Raw genomic sequence first — 13,073 nt, 5'->3', positions numbered from 1 at the left:
TTCAAACACTTTTTTCCCCACCCGTATGTTACTGTGATAAGAGAATGTAGGTCACTAAAGCACATACTTCAACATCCTTTTTCAGCACAGGCCTGCAGCCTGAATAAATCTTGTTTCTCTAATTTGTAAATGTCTTTCTGGCAGCTTGTTTTATCAGAGGTTTCCCAAGCACTTCCTTGTTCCACCAGCTTGACCCACAAAGCAGATTCCCTGATTTTTTGGTGTATAATATAAGGCCCCAATTCTGCAATTAATTCTGTGGGTAAAGCTAACTGAAGAGACCTACTGATCAAATTTCCAGATGAGCAAAGGCTCAAAGAATTAGGTATGTTTAGTTGGGAAAAGAGTTTTGTCTTCAAATACTTGAAAGGCTGTCATAAAAAAGATGGGGAAAATAGCTCATTTGGCCATAGAGAGTGGCAATGAGATCAAACTAAACAGAGCAGATTTAGATTAAATCGCAAGAAAACTTCCTATCTGTTAGGATAATGGAATAGAATTCCTAAGGAGGTTGTGGGAGCTCCTTCACTGGTGGTTTTAACTGGAGGTTAGATAGTTTGTTAGAACAAATCTTACTCACAAAAGCTCATGATTCTATATACTTAGATTAGTCTTGAAGGTGCCACAGAACTATTAGTTGTTTTTAAAGTTACAGACTAATGTGGCTACCACTCTGAGATGGCATAAAAGGTGTAAGATTTAGTGAACCTTTGGTCCCTTCTTCCTTTATGATTCTACAAAGTTTAAAGTTATCTGTGCAGAATTCATGATGGGACTAGGCCTTATGACAGGGCTATAGTTTTTCAATTGTATGATCTTACATGCAAACAGTCCCTACCTTTTGTATTGCACTAGTATTTACCATAGGGCTGTGTCTACACTGGCGCGATCTTGCACCAAAGCAGCCGCTCTTGCGCAAAAACTTGCTGCCTATCTACACTGGCCGTGTGTTCTTGCGCAAGTAAACTGACATTCTACTGTATAAAATCAGGGCTTCTTTGCAAGAACTATGATGCTCCTGCTCAGGAATAAGCCCTCTTGCGTAACTGTTCTTGCACAAGAGGCCAGTGTAGACAGGCAATATACATTTCGGCTACGTCTACACATCTACACTGGCATGCTTTTAAAAGCATTTTCGGAAAAGCGCATCTAGATTGGCATGACGCTTTTCCGCAAAAGCACTTTTTTCAGAAAAGCGTCCGTGGCCAATCTAGACACGCTTTTCCGCAAAAAAGCCCCGATCACCATTTTCGCGATCGGGGCTTTTTTGAGGAAAACAAATCTCAGCTGTCTACACTGGCCCTTTTGCACAAAAGTTTTTTCGGAAAAAGACTTTTGCCCGAACGGGAGCAGCATAGTATTTCCGCAAAAGCACTGATAATAGTACATGAGATTGTCAGTGCTTTTGCGGAAATTCAGTGTAGACAGCTGGCAAGTTTTTCCGCAAAGCAGATGATTTTGCGGAAAAACTTGCCAGTCTAGACACAGCCTTCTTGTGCAAGAAAGCCCTGATGGTTAAAATGGCCATCAGAGTTTCTTGCGCAAGGGAGTGTCTACACTGGCATGGATGCTCTTACACAAAAGCACATCTCTTGCACAAAAGCACATGCTAGTGTAGACGCTCTCTTCTGGAAGAGTTTTGGCACAAGAACTCTTCTGCAAAAGAGTTCTTGTACAAGAAGCTGCCAGTGAGATGTAGCCTAGATGTTTAGTGTTTGCTGTTAATTCATTTTGAATCTAAATAAGACATAGAAATAATCTGTAAATAATGACAGTGCATCTGAAAATATGAAAAATAAGAGTCCATTAATACTGCATTTAGATAGCCACTGACATGCTGTAATCATAAATAATTTCTTGTGAGTTGTATGACACTCTTTTTCAGCTCACTTTAAATTGAACTGAGTAGAAACAATGGTAAACCATCATTCTTAAAAATGATATTTGATACTTGAATTAATAGGACTGTTTGAATGGGAGATCGCATCTGAGATACAGTCTTTGACCAGAAAAAGCACACAGAGAAGCAATAACAAGACACAGAAGGAAGGTCAGTGGTTAGCCTTTTGAGAAAGGTTTCTTTTTCTCCCTTGCTTTTATTGTGACAATGTGATTTTTATTCCTGTTTAAAATGCAGCAGTAGAAGACAAGTGGCAATATTTGTAATGTTAGAGACATATAATTTGTAGAGGGAAAAAAAAACATTGTTTTTTAAAATAGCCTTCATAAACCTACAAAATATATATTAACTTTCTGTTATTCCAGAAAGCACTTCTAGCTAGGCACTAACTCCTTGATTTATAAAAGATGAGATATTTATGGTTTATTCTGTGATAATTAAAGCAGATGTAATATAAAATGTACCCAAATGGCTTCAAACATTATCACCCTTTTTTGAAGCCAAAGAGCACTTTAAAAATAAATCCGACTTATCTTGACTTTTTTCAAATGTCTTTCAAATGAAGTGGTCAGGTTCATCTATATTAAATGTTTTCAACAATATTTTTCTATCTGAAACTAGAGGCAAAAAATTGAAAAGAACAGAAGCCGTGATGAAACAAGGCTCTGAAGACTCAGAAGCTGGAAGGAATTAATGTCAGATAATCATAAAAGTATACATGATTTGATTGTAGCAGAATTTTTTTGCATTTCTCCCAAAAGGATCACAATGAAATATAAGAGGAAAAAAAAAACATAAATGGGGCTTCAGATTTCACTGAAGGGTAAATCGGTGGGACTACTTCTGACTACTTTAGAAACTTCATCAGAAACAAGATTACAAAGCCAGAACTATGATTTTAACCAATTCTTATTGATTTAGCTTCCACTATTTTCCTTCCCTGATTACTGACTCTGCTGTTTTAAATTATGGTTTTCCTCATTTTTTTTTCTATATTTTTAATCTTAACATTATTTGTATGATAGTTGTGCCTAGCAACTCCATCGGATATCATGGTCCCTTGTGTTAGGCAGTGTACAAATGCAGAGCATAACAGACTCCTTTCCCCAATGCGTTTACAGACTAATTAAAGGCACATTAAGTGTGGGAGGAGAAACAGAGAGAGAAAGGTTAAGGGACTTGCCTAATGTCTCACAACAGAGTTGAAAGAGGCTCCCAGAGTCCCAGTCCAGTGCACTGTACCCTAATGCATCTCTTAGGACCTATAAGAAATTTCAGACTGCATTTGTAATAGCTTATGACTTGTCTTCACTGTAGCACAGGGGTGAGCAAAAGGGCCTCTAAGGGCCAGATCTGCCCCACTAAGTGGGTGGATCCACCCTGTGGAGGTCCTGACACCCTCTTGCCCCCAGGTCTGGGGGCGGGGAATGGGCAAAGTCTCCTCCCGCGCCAGAGAGATGGGCACCCAGAGAGAACTGGGGGAGGGGGGAAGGAGGGCAAAGGCAGTCCCCCACCCTCAGAACAATTATGGTCTGGGGGTGGTGAACTCAGAAGTATCCTGGCCGCACCCCTTCTACTTGAGGCACCGGCCCTTCGGCTGTGGGCCCGGTGCCACTTCAAAAATTTCTGAAGTGGCCCCCAGCAAAAAATTATTAGTCACCCCTGCAGTAGCAGGTTTTAACTGCACTGTCCTCTGTGGGAGCTGGGAAAAAGATTTTTTAAATTACAGAGTATGACATTGTTTTATGATTATTTAAATTTCATATTCTAATTTGTACTCCCAATTCAAATAAATTGTAATTTGATCTAAAGGTCTGTTAACTTTGTCTGATATTTTGGTATCTGTCCATCTTTATTAACAAACACTGTCCTACCTCCCTCCTCTCTCCCCCTCCTCTCCCTGATTGTCCTTGTGTATTTTCTGAGATGGTTTTCTAGGACAGTTTTAACAAACATATGTACCTTTTTTAAGATTGTATGACATAGATAAACTAAAAATAATATTATTTTTACTTGTGTGTCCAATATTTTTCTCTATGGCTGAAAAGCGTTAAACTCACACATTTTGTATTTATTCTTTATTTTATTCTTCTTCATTTTCATTGTCAGTTTTACTTATCCTCAACAAAAATCATTCCATAAAAGAACCTATTTTGTGCTCCATCAGATTTTATGACTTCTCTACCCTTCCACTGCCACTTAATCTCAACAAGCATTCCTAGTGCATATCTTTTAGAAAAAAGCCTATGTTCATATTTTTAAAAATTGCTGTTACATTGCTTAATTGCATGTTTTGCAAGATCATCTCCATGAAAAGCCCATTTTCTTTACAATACAAGCTTTAAAAGTTTTATGGAAGTTGAATCTAGACAAATGAAGACTGAAAATAAGATGTGAATTTTTGACAGTGAGGGTAATTTAAATATTGGAACAATTTACTAAGAGTTCCAGTGTATTCTCTTTCATTGCATTTTGTAAAAATCAAGACTGGATGTCTTCTAAAGGATCTACTTTAGGAATTATTTTGGGTGAATTTCTAATCTTAGTCAAACTTATCTTCTGTACCAGTAGTTCAGAAATTTGGAGTGTCATAGAGGCACAATGAAACCTGTACCTAGAATATGACCATAAAGCTGACATTGGTTGTTCCTGTGACAGAGTCAGGCTGGAGGACTACAGCTGGTAGAGAGAAAGGCAGCAACAGCCCTGAGCAATTAGGGGCAAAGGAGATAGGGCTGCTGCAAATTAAGCAGAGCCAGCTGATCTCACCTGAGGCTGCCATTGAACCTGTTAAAAAGGATGCCCTCCTAGCAGGAAGGGGGGAGGAGAGTGAGAGAGAATGTAGAGAAAAAAAAAATCATGCCATGCAGCAGTGCCAGAGATAGCTAAGTGGTGGAGGGTGAGGTGCCCCAGACCAGGGTTGTTAGGCCCTCCTTTGGCTGGCAGCCTGAGATCCCAGCGGGACAGGACTGTTTTCACAGCCCAGGCTGACCCTGGGGCATTGGCCCAAAACCTTTGTGGCTGAGAGACTGGAGCTGGAATCCTGCCAAGGGCAAATAGTGCAGGACTGAGGCTGTTTGAGGTAGGCCTGAGCAGGGTGTCAGGACTCAGGAGTGGGGCCACCCTTCCACACTATGCAGAGTACAGAAATAAAGATGATCTATAAGAACCCATAAAATGGGAAACCAGTGTGGATTCCTGTGAGCTGGTAAGCCTGGCTTGGATTACTGCCTGTCATATATCTGTCTCCTGCTGATTTTGTCTTTAGTTAAACCAATCTGACTTAATCAGCTGATTTGTTTGCATATTTGAAGTCTGATCTGAACCCATTGGCTTTAGGCAAGCTTTAACATGTGGAAAATGTTCACTAGTCTCTAGCCCCTGGTCTAGGGGATAAATTTGAATTATCATACACAACTTCAGTTACATTAATTGCGTAGCTTAACTTGAAGTATCTTAACTCAAATTTAAGCGCTATTCACCATGCAGGAAGTTGAAGGGAGCACACTCTGCCTTTGACTTCCCTTATTCTTCGTAGGAGCAGGACTACTGGCATTGATGGGAGTGCCCTTGCAGTTCAAATTAGCATGTTTTCACTAGACCCACTAATTTGAACCCTGGAAGATCGACTCAGCTGTGACATAGATATGGCCTCAGATGAGATCACCAAATCCATCCTAACAGCGATGAAAAAATATAAATTCTAATGATTGGAATCTTCCCTCCCAAAAATGTATTTGTGGAAGGAATGAAAAAATATTAAGTAGATGACATTTAATACTTTCTATTGCACAGCTCTTTCTTCTGTTTGTATTATTATCTTCCTTGGGTTTTTGTGTGAGAAAATGGCTGCTTTTTTTCATTTCACTGGGTGTGAAATCTAGCCAGTTTGACAAATAAAATAAAACAGAATTTTTTCATAAGGAGTTTTTAAACTTCACATTAAAGAATTCTTAACAACAACAAAAAAAGACAAAGCTCACAAATGATCAGACATTTATCTAGAATTGTTGTGTCAAGACCTGAATCTGTGAGCAAAACCCTGCCTTATTGAAGCCAGTGGGAGTTTTGCCCTTGACTTTAATGGAGTCTGTATCAGGGCAGCAGCAGGGTGGAGAGTCCCAGCCTTGAAAGCCCTAGAGAGAGGAGCATTGACCTTCCCTGGTCCAGCAGTCCACAGAGGTCCAACCTATAGTAAATTTCATTTTTTAATTCTTACATCTATTTGAAAAATACATGTATTAATTGAAGTATTTCTTTGTCTCTCCAAAATAAATGTATTAATATTTCTTAAAATAAATTAAATTAAGTTGCAATTTTCAAGCAACCACAAATCTAAGTTCAAGTGAAACAGAGCAATATATGGAGGCAGAGAAACAGATTTAACTTTCAAGCTATTCTTAGTGATACATGGCACTTGCTGATACATAGGGCACCCTAAGTTTTGGGTGCCCCTCTGCAGCCAAGTGTGCTGTATAGGTACCTAAGTATGTCCCTGACCACTGATGCTTCTTCTCAGGCCTACTCTCTCTCTCTTCCCAATTGCTCTCTTGAGCAGCAGCAGCAGGTCTGCCTACTCCCTGCCCTGCACACTTTGCTTCTCTTGACCAGCAGGTCACTAGCTGAGGGCTCCCTATGGCCAGACTGTAGGCAGAAAAAAATTCTGAGCCTCTGAGGCTCCACCTTGGCCCCTCGCAAGCCCTGAGTCCTGCAGACTCATAGATTCATAAAGACATAGAACACTAGAATGGGAACGGACCTTGAGAGGTCATCAAGTCCAGTCCCTTGCCCTCACTGCAGGACCAAGCACCATCTAGACCATCCCTGATAGATTTTTATCTAACCTGTTCTTCAATATCTCCAGAGATGGAGATTCCACAACCTCCCTAGGCATTTTATTCTAGTGTTTAACCACCATGTCCAACCTAAACTTCCCTTGCTGCAGTTTAAGTCCATTGCTTCTTGTTCTATCCACAGAGGCCAAGGAGAAATTTTTTTCTCCCTCCTCCTTGTAACACCCTTTTAGATACTTGAAAACCGTTATCATGTCCCCTCTAATCTTCTCTTTTCTAAACTAAACAAGTCCAGTTCTTTCAGTCTTCCCTCACAGGTCATGTTTTTTAGACCTTTAATAAATTGTGTTGCTCTTCTCTGGACCTTCTCCAATTTTTCCACATCTTTCTTGAATTGTGAATGCCATGCTGTAGTTGGAGAATGGGGGAGGCAAAGAGAAGCCCCAAGCTCAATGGGCAGCCTCTGAAATGTTAGATCTCTCTGGCTTAGAAAGTTAGAAACAAAGAATCAAAGCAGGTTTAGCATTCAGAGCAGAATTCTGCTAAGACACTGTCCAGTTCATATAGGTTAGATTTAATGGACCCTTTTTAATCCACTCCTTGTTAGACAGTCCCAGGTAACAGCCTATCACTGGGGAGGGGACTGGGAGAGTGGTGATTTGGGGCGGATTGGGGAAAGGAACAAATTACCTGGAGTGGTTATATAGAGCCCCATAAATCTAAAGCAGTATTTATCAAAGTGGGCCTGTGCTGTTTTGTTTATCTAAAAGGTATGTAGCCGTTTCCAGCCTAGGGGTGCAGCAGCCCACTTTGGAAAATAATGATCCAAAGGATGGCCCTGGGAAAATATATACATTAGTCATCTTGTAGGAATGTTAAAACTGCCTTTGGAAAAAACTCAATGATCAATAAACTACCCACAGCTTGTCAAAATCCATGACAGATATTTTGGTTTAGACTCCACTTTGTTGACTCTCAGATTCTAGGCTCCAGATAGAGCCCAAATATCTACACTGAAATTGTATAGGCCTAAGCTGTCTGGCTATGTCTACACTAAATAGGTTTTGTGCAAAAGTGCCCGGTTTTGTGCAAAAACCTGCTGAGCATCCACATCACAAGCGCGATTTTGCACAAGAAAATTTACAGTGAATCAACAGAACGGAGGGGTTTTTGCAGTGTAGGTATTCCTCTTTTTATGAGAAATAACTCCTTTTTTGCTCAAGAGCTCTTGCTCAGAAAGGTGGGTGCGGACTGGAAACGGGGTTTTTTTGTGCAAAAACAGCCTATCAGAAGAAGCACGGGTACCCTTGTGACCATTCTGTGAATGGCAATCAGAGCTTTCTTGTGATAGTCTCGCTTTTCCAATGTGTTTTTGCAGTGTGGACGCACTCTTGTTCAAGAAGTTTTTTGGGACAGCCACAGCTGTTTTACTGCACGATAGACATACCCTTATTCCATGGGAAAGCTTTATGCCACCTTTCTGTCACCAGTGTTCCTATGAATATCTAGACTAGAGGAATCCTTCTCTTCTCAAGTTTGTGGTAGAGGAGGGAAAAATGGGAAACTCACTCTCTTTTCATCCTTCAGCACAAGCAGATTTAAAGCAATGTAGCATTTGTCACAGCAGTGGGATATTGATATGACTGGCACTTCATGTAGTGCTGTGTAGCATTAGTCATGGGCGTAGTTTATCACTATTAAGTCTGCTATTGCCATGTATGCTGTCTTTGGATTCAAGTTCAGCTCTGTCTAAACTGTTCTTTTCCTTTGGGAAGAAAAATTGCTGGTCTTAGTTGACATTTTTCTTCCCTCCTCATCTTTCACTGGGCTGTTGATTTTTCTTTCTTCCTTTGTTGTAATCCACAACTTAGTTTGGAAAATTTCCCAGACATAGCAGCAAAAACATTTTACAGAATCTTATATATTATGGATAGAAGAGACTTCTTACTGTAGCTCTAGTTGCTCCAAACTGTTGTTCTGAACCTTCTTTGTGTGGGATTTGTGTGCAGTAATTAAACCAAATGTATTTGACAGTAGGTTGCTGGCCTTTGAGCCCTGCTTCTGAAAAGGGAGGCACTTTCTTTTGCCCCAGCTGGATAAACAAATATTTCAGTCTGAATTTTATTAGTATGTTCATGAATTCCCTGAAAACAGTCTCATGGTGTAAGTGAAATAGTAGCTGTAAGGGTGTGTCTACACTGCAACTAGATGCCTATGTCAGCATACTCTGGCTCGCAGGGCTTTGACTGTGGGGTTGTATAACTTCAGTCTAGATGTTCCAGATTGGGCTGCAGTCCAAACACCTGGGCCCTCCTACCTGACATGGTCACAGATCTTGTTCCAGTCAAAGTCCAGATATCTACAATGTAATTAAACAGCTCCCAGTCTGCATCGGCTGTCACAGGTCACTCACTGGGTTTTAATTGCAGTGTAAACATATCCTAAGTCCTTTAACTTTCAGGGGGTAGCTAAGTTAGTCTGTACAGGATAAATTTAAAAAACAACAAATGGTCTGGTAGCACTTTATAGACTAACAAAACATGTAGATGGTATCATGAGCACAGCCCACGAAAACTCATGATACCATCTACATGTTTTGTTAATCTATAAAGTGCCACCAGACCATTTGTTGCTTTTTAAGTTTATCCCAAATCCTTGATTAGATAAGCCCTTTCCCTGTGAACAAGCAAGCCAACCACGTTCTGTTTCTGGTCAGTATTCACGGAAGAAAGCTCTGCCTGACTGAATTCTGCAAGTATAGTTTCTGATATTATATACAGTAATCCTTTTTTTTTCATATTTACCAGGAATTCAGTGTTGCAAACATTTTCTTGAAGACCAAGAACCTGCGTTCTCACATCTCCTAAAACAAGAATAAGGGGACACATAACTAAATTAAATGATGTAAAGTTCAAAACATATATAAGGAATTTGTTGTGTGTAATTAGACTGTGAAGCACCTTGATCAAGCCATAGTTGTGGCCAAGAATTAAGCAAGATTCAAAGCAAAATTGGACATTACTATAATAACTATCCAGAAATAAAATCACGTTGCTTCTTTTTTTCCCAAGTGGCTAGTCAATATTTGAGTCTCTGTGGGTGTTCTAGCTAGAGTAGAAACTGATGGTAGCCAAGTTTTTCTCAGCTGCAGTCTTGTATGTTTACAAGGAACCAAGAACAAAAAGTAGCAGGCTCCTGATTTGCCAGTCCTCCAATCTTTAAGCCAACACCAGACCCACATGTGCTTTCTTTATTTTTTCCCCCCAAGGGTCACTCTGCTTGCAAGCTCTACTGCTTGATTTTTTCTTGCTTCTCACCCCTCCTCCCAATCTTATTTCTGTTCCCTCTCTTGTGCACACACCCCTAGTTACAATACCCAGTTAAATTGTGGGTTTGTCTACACTGCACCATTATTTCAAGATAGCTAGCATTATTTCAAAATAATAATATGAGCATCTACAAATAATTTCAAAATAACTGATGGTTTATTCCAAAATCTGTAAACCTCGTTCCACAAGGAATAATGCCTATTCCAAAACAGCTATTTTGAAATAAGGTGTGTGTAGATGCTCCACTGCTGCTATTTCAAAATAACTCCTCACGAGGACCATTCTAAGTTATTCCTTCCCAGTGCCTGCAGGGGCTCTAAATAGAGATAGCATGTCTACATTAGGGAAGCCTGCCTCAAACTAATTTGAGGCTTCCCTGCAGTGTAGACGTGCTATTTCAAAATAAGCTATTTCAGAGTAACTATTCCGGAATAGCTTATTTCAAAATAGCTGTGCAATATAGACCTACCCTGTATATGCCCATGGTGCTAGATTCAGTGCAGACTATATTCAGCTTTGTTGTAGGGGTGGTGCCTAACCATCTCTTACCATTATCTGAAATTCTTATTCACGAATTAGCTTGAACTAAGTTTTAACTCAGCCCATAATAAAGTTTCATCAATCTTATTACAATAGATATTGACAATGAAATTATATTAAACCTCATTTTAATGATTTTTTTATTAAGTGTTAGTAAACATTAATTTCAATATACACACAACAGAAAAAAATTCCATTGATAGAAATATCCAGATAGGCAAAAAAAAGTGCTTCTGGAGAATTAGTTACAATTAATTTCATTAAATCAAACTCTGCATCACATCAAACCATACAATGTTTTAAAGATTAAACATTTTTTTGCAACTTGTCTGCCATGACAATAGCTTCTTTATGCCAGACAGATGAGTTGAAAAAAAAATTGACCCTCCTATTATATTACCCTCATTTCCCATAACTGTCACCATTTAAATTGGTAAAAGTAAAGCTTAAAAATGACCAATTATCCATTAAGATTGATTTAAAACAAATCAAATTCTGCCACATCTAACTAAATAAGGGCTTACAATTAGAAGTTTCTGGGAAATGGATTGTGTCACAGCTGTTTTCTGCAGGATTTCCTGAAGCTCATGCTGACTATAGTCAGAGTTAAGATACTGGGCTGCATGGACCATTGGATTGTTTGGTGGTTTGTTTAACATTACTATATTTCCGCTGCTGATTTATTCAAGGGTCTTTTGTTCAGGGGTAGGACTATTCCTCCCCAGTCCCTCTTATTTCTGTGCAGACACCAATCTCTCTTTTGGATTTTATTTTTAATTTTGCTGCTTCTGTCACTAGTAAAAACTCTATTGGAAATATATGTTCTGTTAACAGAGGAGTGAAACTCACTATATTACATAAAGTGCCAAATGCACACTGAAATTAGATTTAAAAAGTCAAATCTTTTTATGGTCAATATAGGAATTGCTTTAAAGAGTGGGTACAAAACTTTCATAAGGAAATACAGTACATCCTTGCAAATCACATTTCTTCTTTAAGAAATTTTGTAATGTTACCTTATGTAAAACAAACTATACTCAGCAGGTTTCAAGAAGCTTTGTAACATATCAGTCTTTTGAGTACATGGAAGAAATACAGCAGGGCACTCTGGTGCTTCTCTTGGATGTGTTGCTGCGAGCCTGGCTGTACTTTCTGCAGGCTGCCATCTGGGAGGTCCATCAGGGGGCTGTCAGTATCCAGGAGGCCCTGTGGGAGAGCTTCCACCCTGAGGAGCACTAAGAGCCTCCCTGGTCTGCCCCACTGGGGGCTTGTGCCTCATTCCTCCCTCATGTCCTTCCACTTACTCCTCCCTAACCCCCCTTCCTGATGTAAAATAAAATACATGTATTTTCATGAACACAAATTCTCTTTATTTAACAAAACTGCGGGGGGATGAATGAAACTCTGGTGAGACTGGGGAAAGGAGGCAGGAGAGGGGAGGGGAAAACCTGAGAGGAGGGAGCTGGAAGGGGGAAGCAAGAGAAATAAGAGGGAAGGGGGGCTCAGGGTTGGGGATCTCACTGGACCAACTTGATTTTCATGCAAACCTGCTCCTGGGTTCGCATGTGGCCTTCGGTGGCCAGGTCGCGTTCCTCCGTCTAGTGTGGAGATCATGGACATTGGGGGCATCCCCCCCAAACCTGAATAAGGTCTGTTTTCTCCGCCCTGGACCAGGAAGGCACCCTGGAAGGCTTATGGGAGCTGGCAGACTGCTCCTGGGGAGCGGTGGAGGGCTGGCTGCCAGTGGCTTGCTGGCTCATGTTTTGGGGCCACAGGGTCAGGGACAGTGACTGCTGGCTCTGGGCTGGCAGGCTTGAAGCTGGCAAAGGCACTGTGGCCAGAGTCTACCCCTTTAAGGGCTCTGGGGAGGAAGGGAGAGAGAGAAGTGTTCTTGGTTGAAGCCGGAGTGGCCCCCAGGGCACACTGGGAAGGCTGGAGGCCCCCTATTTTGAAATAAGTGTCTACACAGTACTTATTTCGAAATAGCTATTTCAAATTTGGTGCTATTCCTTATAGAATGAGGTTTACCAAATTCGAAATAAATGCTCCGCTATTTTGAATTTATTTCGAAATAGCGGTTTGGCTGTGTAGATGCTAGGAAAGTTATTTTGAAATAAGGCTGTGATTTCAAAATAACTTTGCTGTAAAAACATACCCAAACATATTAATAAGAGTGTCATAAGCAAGACATAATAAGTAATCGTTCCAGTCTTCTTTATGGTGCTTGGGCCTCAATAGGAGTATTGTGTCCAGTTTTGGGCACTACAGCTCAGGAAATAGCTGAACAAGTTGGCAAAAGTCCAGAGAAAAACAACAAAAATGTTTAAAGGTCTGGAAAACATGATGTATGAAGAAAGATTGAAAGAATTGGGTTTGTTTAGTCTGGAGAAGGGAAGATAAGAAGGACATAAGCAGTTTCCAGTACGTAAGTGGTGGTTACAAAGAAAAGATCGAACATTTTTTTCTTCTAAACCTCTGAGAATAGGACAAGCAGCAATGGGATTAAATTGC

At 40.2% G+C, this 13,073-nt stretch overlaps 1 long non-coding RNA gene across 1 annotated transcript in view; it reads left to right on the top strand.

Annotated features, from left to right (window-relative positions):
* Positions 1-13,073, top strand: part of LOC102450621 (uncharacterized) — a 67,131-nt gene that overhangs the window by 43,131 nt on the left and 10,927 nt on the right. The window contains exon 3 of the long non-coding RNA XR_012902307.2: positions 1,964-2,050. This is a non-coding gene — a long non-coding RNA (uncharacterized LOC102450621). The remainder of the gene's footprint in view (positions 1-1,963; positions 2,051-13,073) is intronic.

Source organism: Pelodiscus sinensis, chromosome 3 (genome assembly GCF_052426305.1).
Source record: "Pelodiscus sinensis isolate ZL-2025 chromosome 3, ASM5242630v1, whole genome shotgun sequence".
Classification (NCBI taxonomy): Eukaryota; Metazoa; Chordata; order Testudines; family Trionychidae; genus Pelodiscus; species Pelodiscus sinensis.
This window is presented reverse-complemented; position numbering and strand designations above follow the sequence as displayed.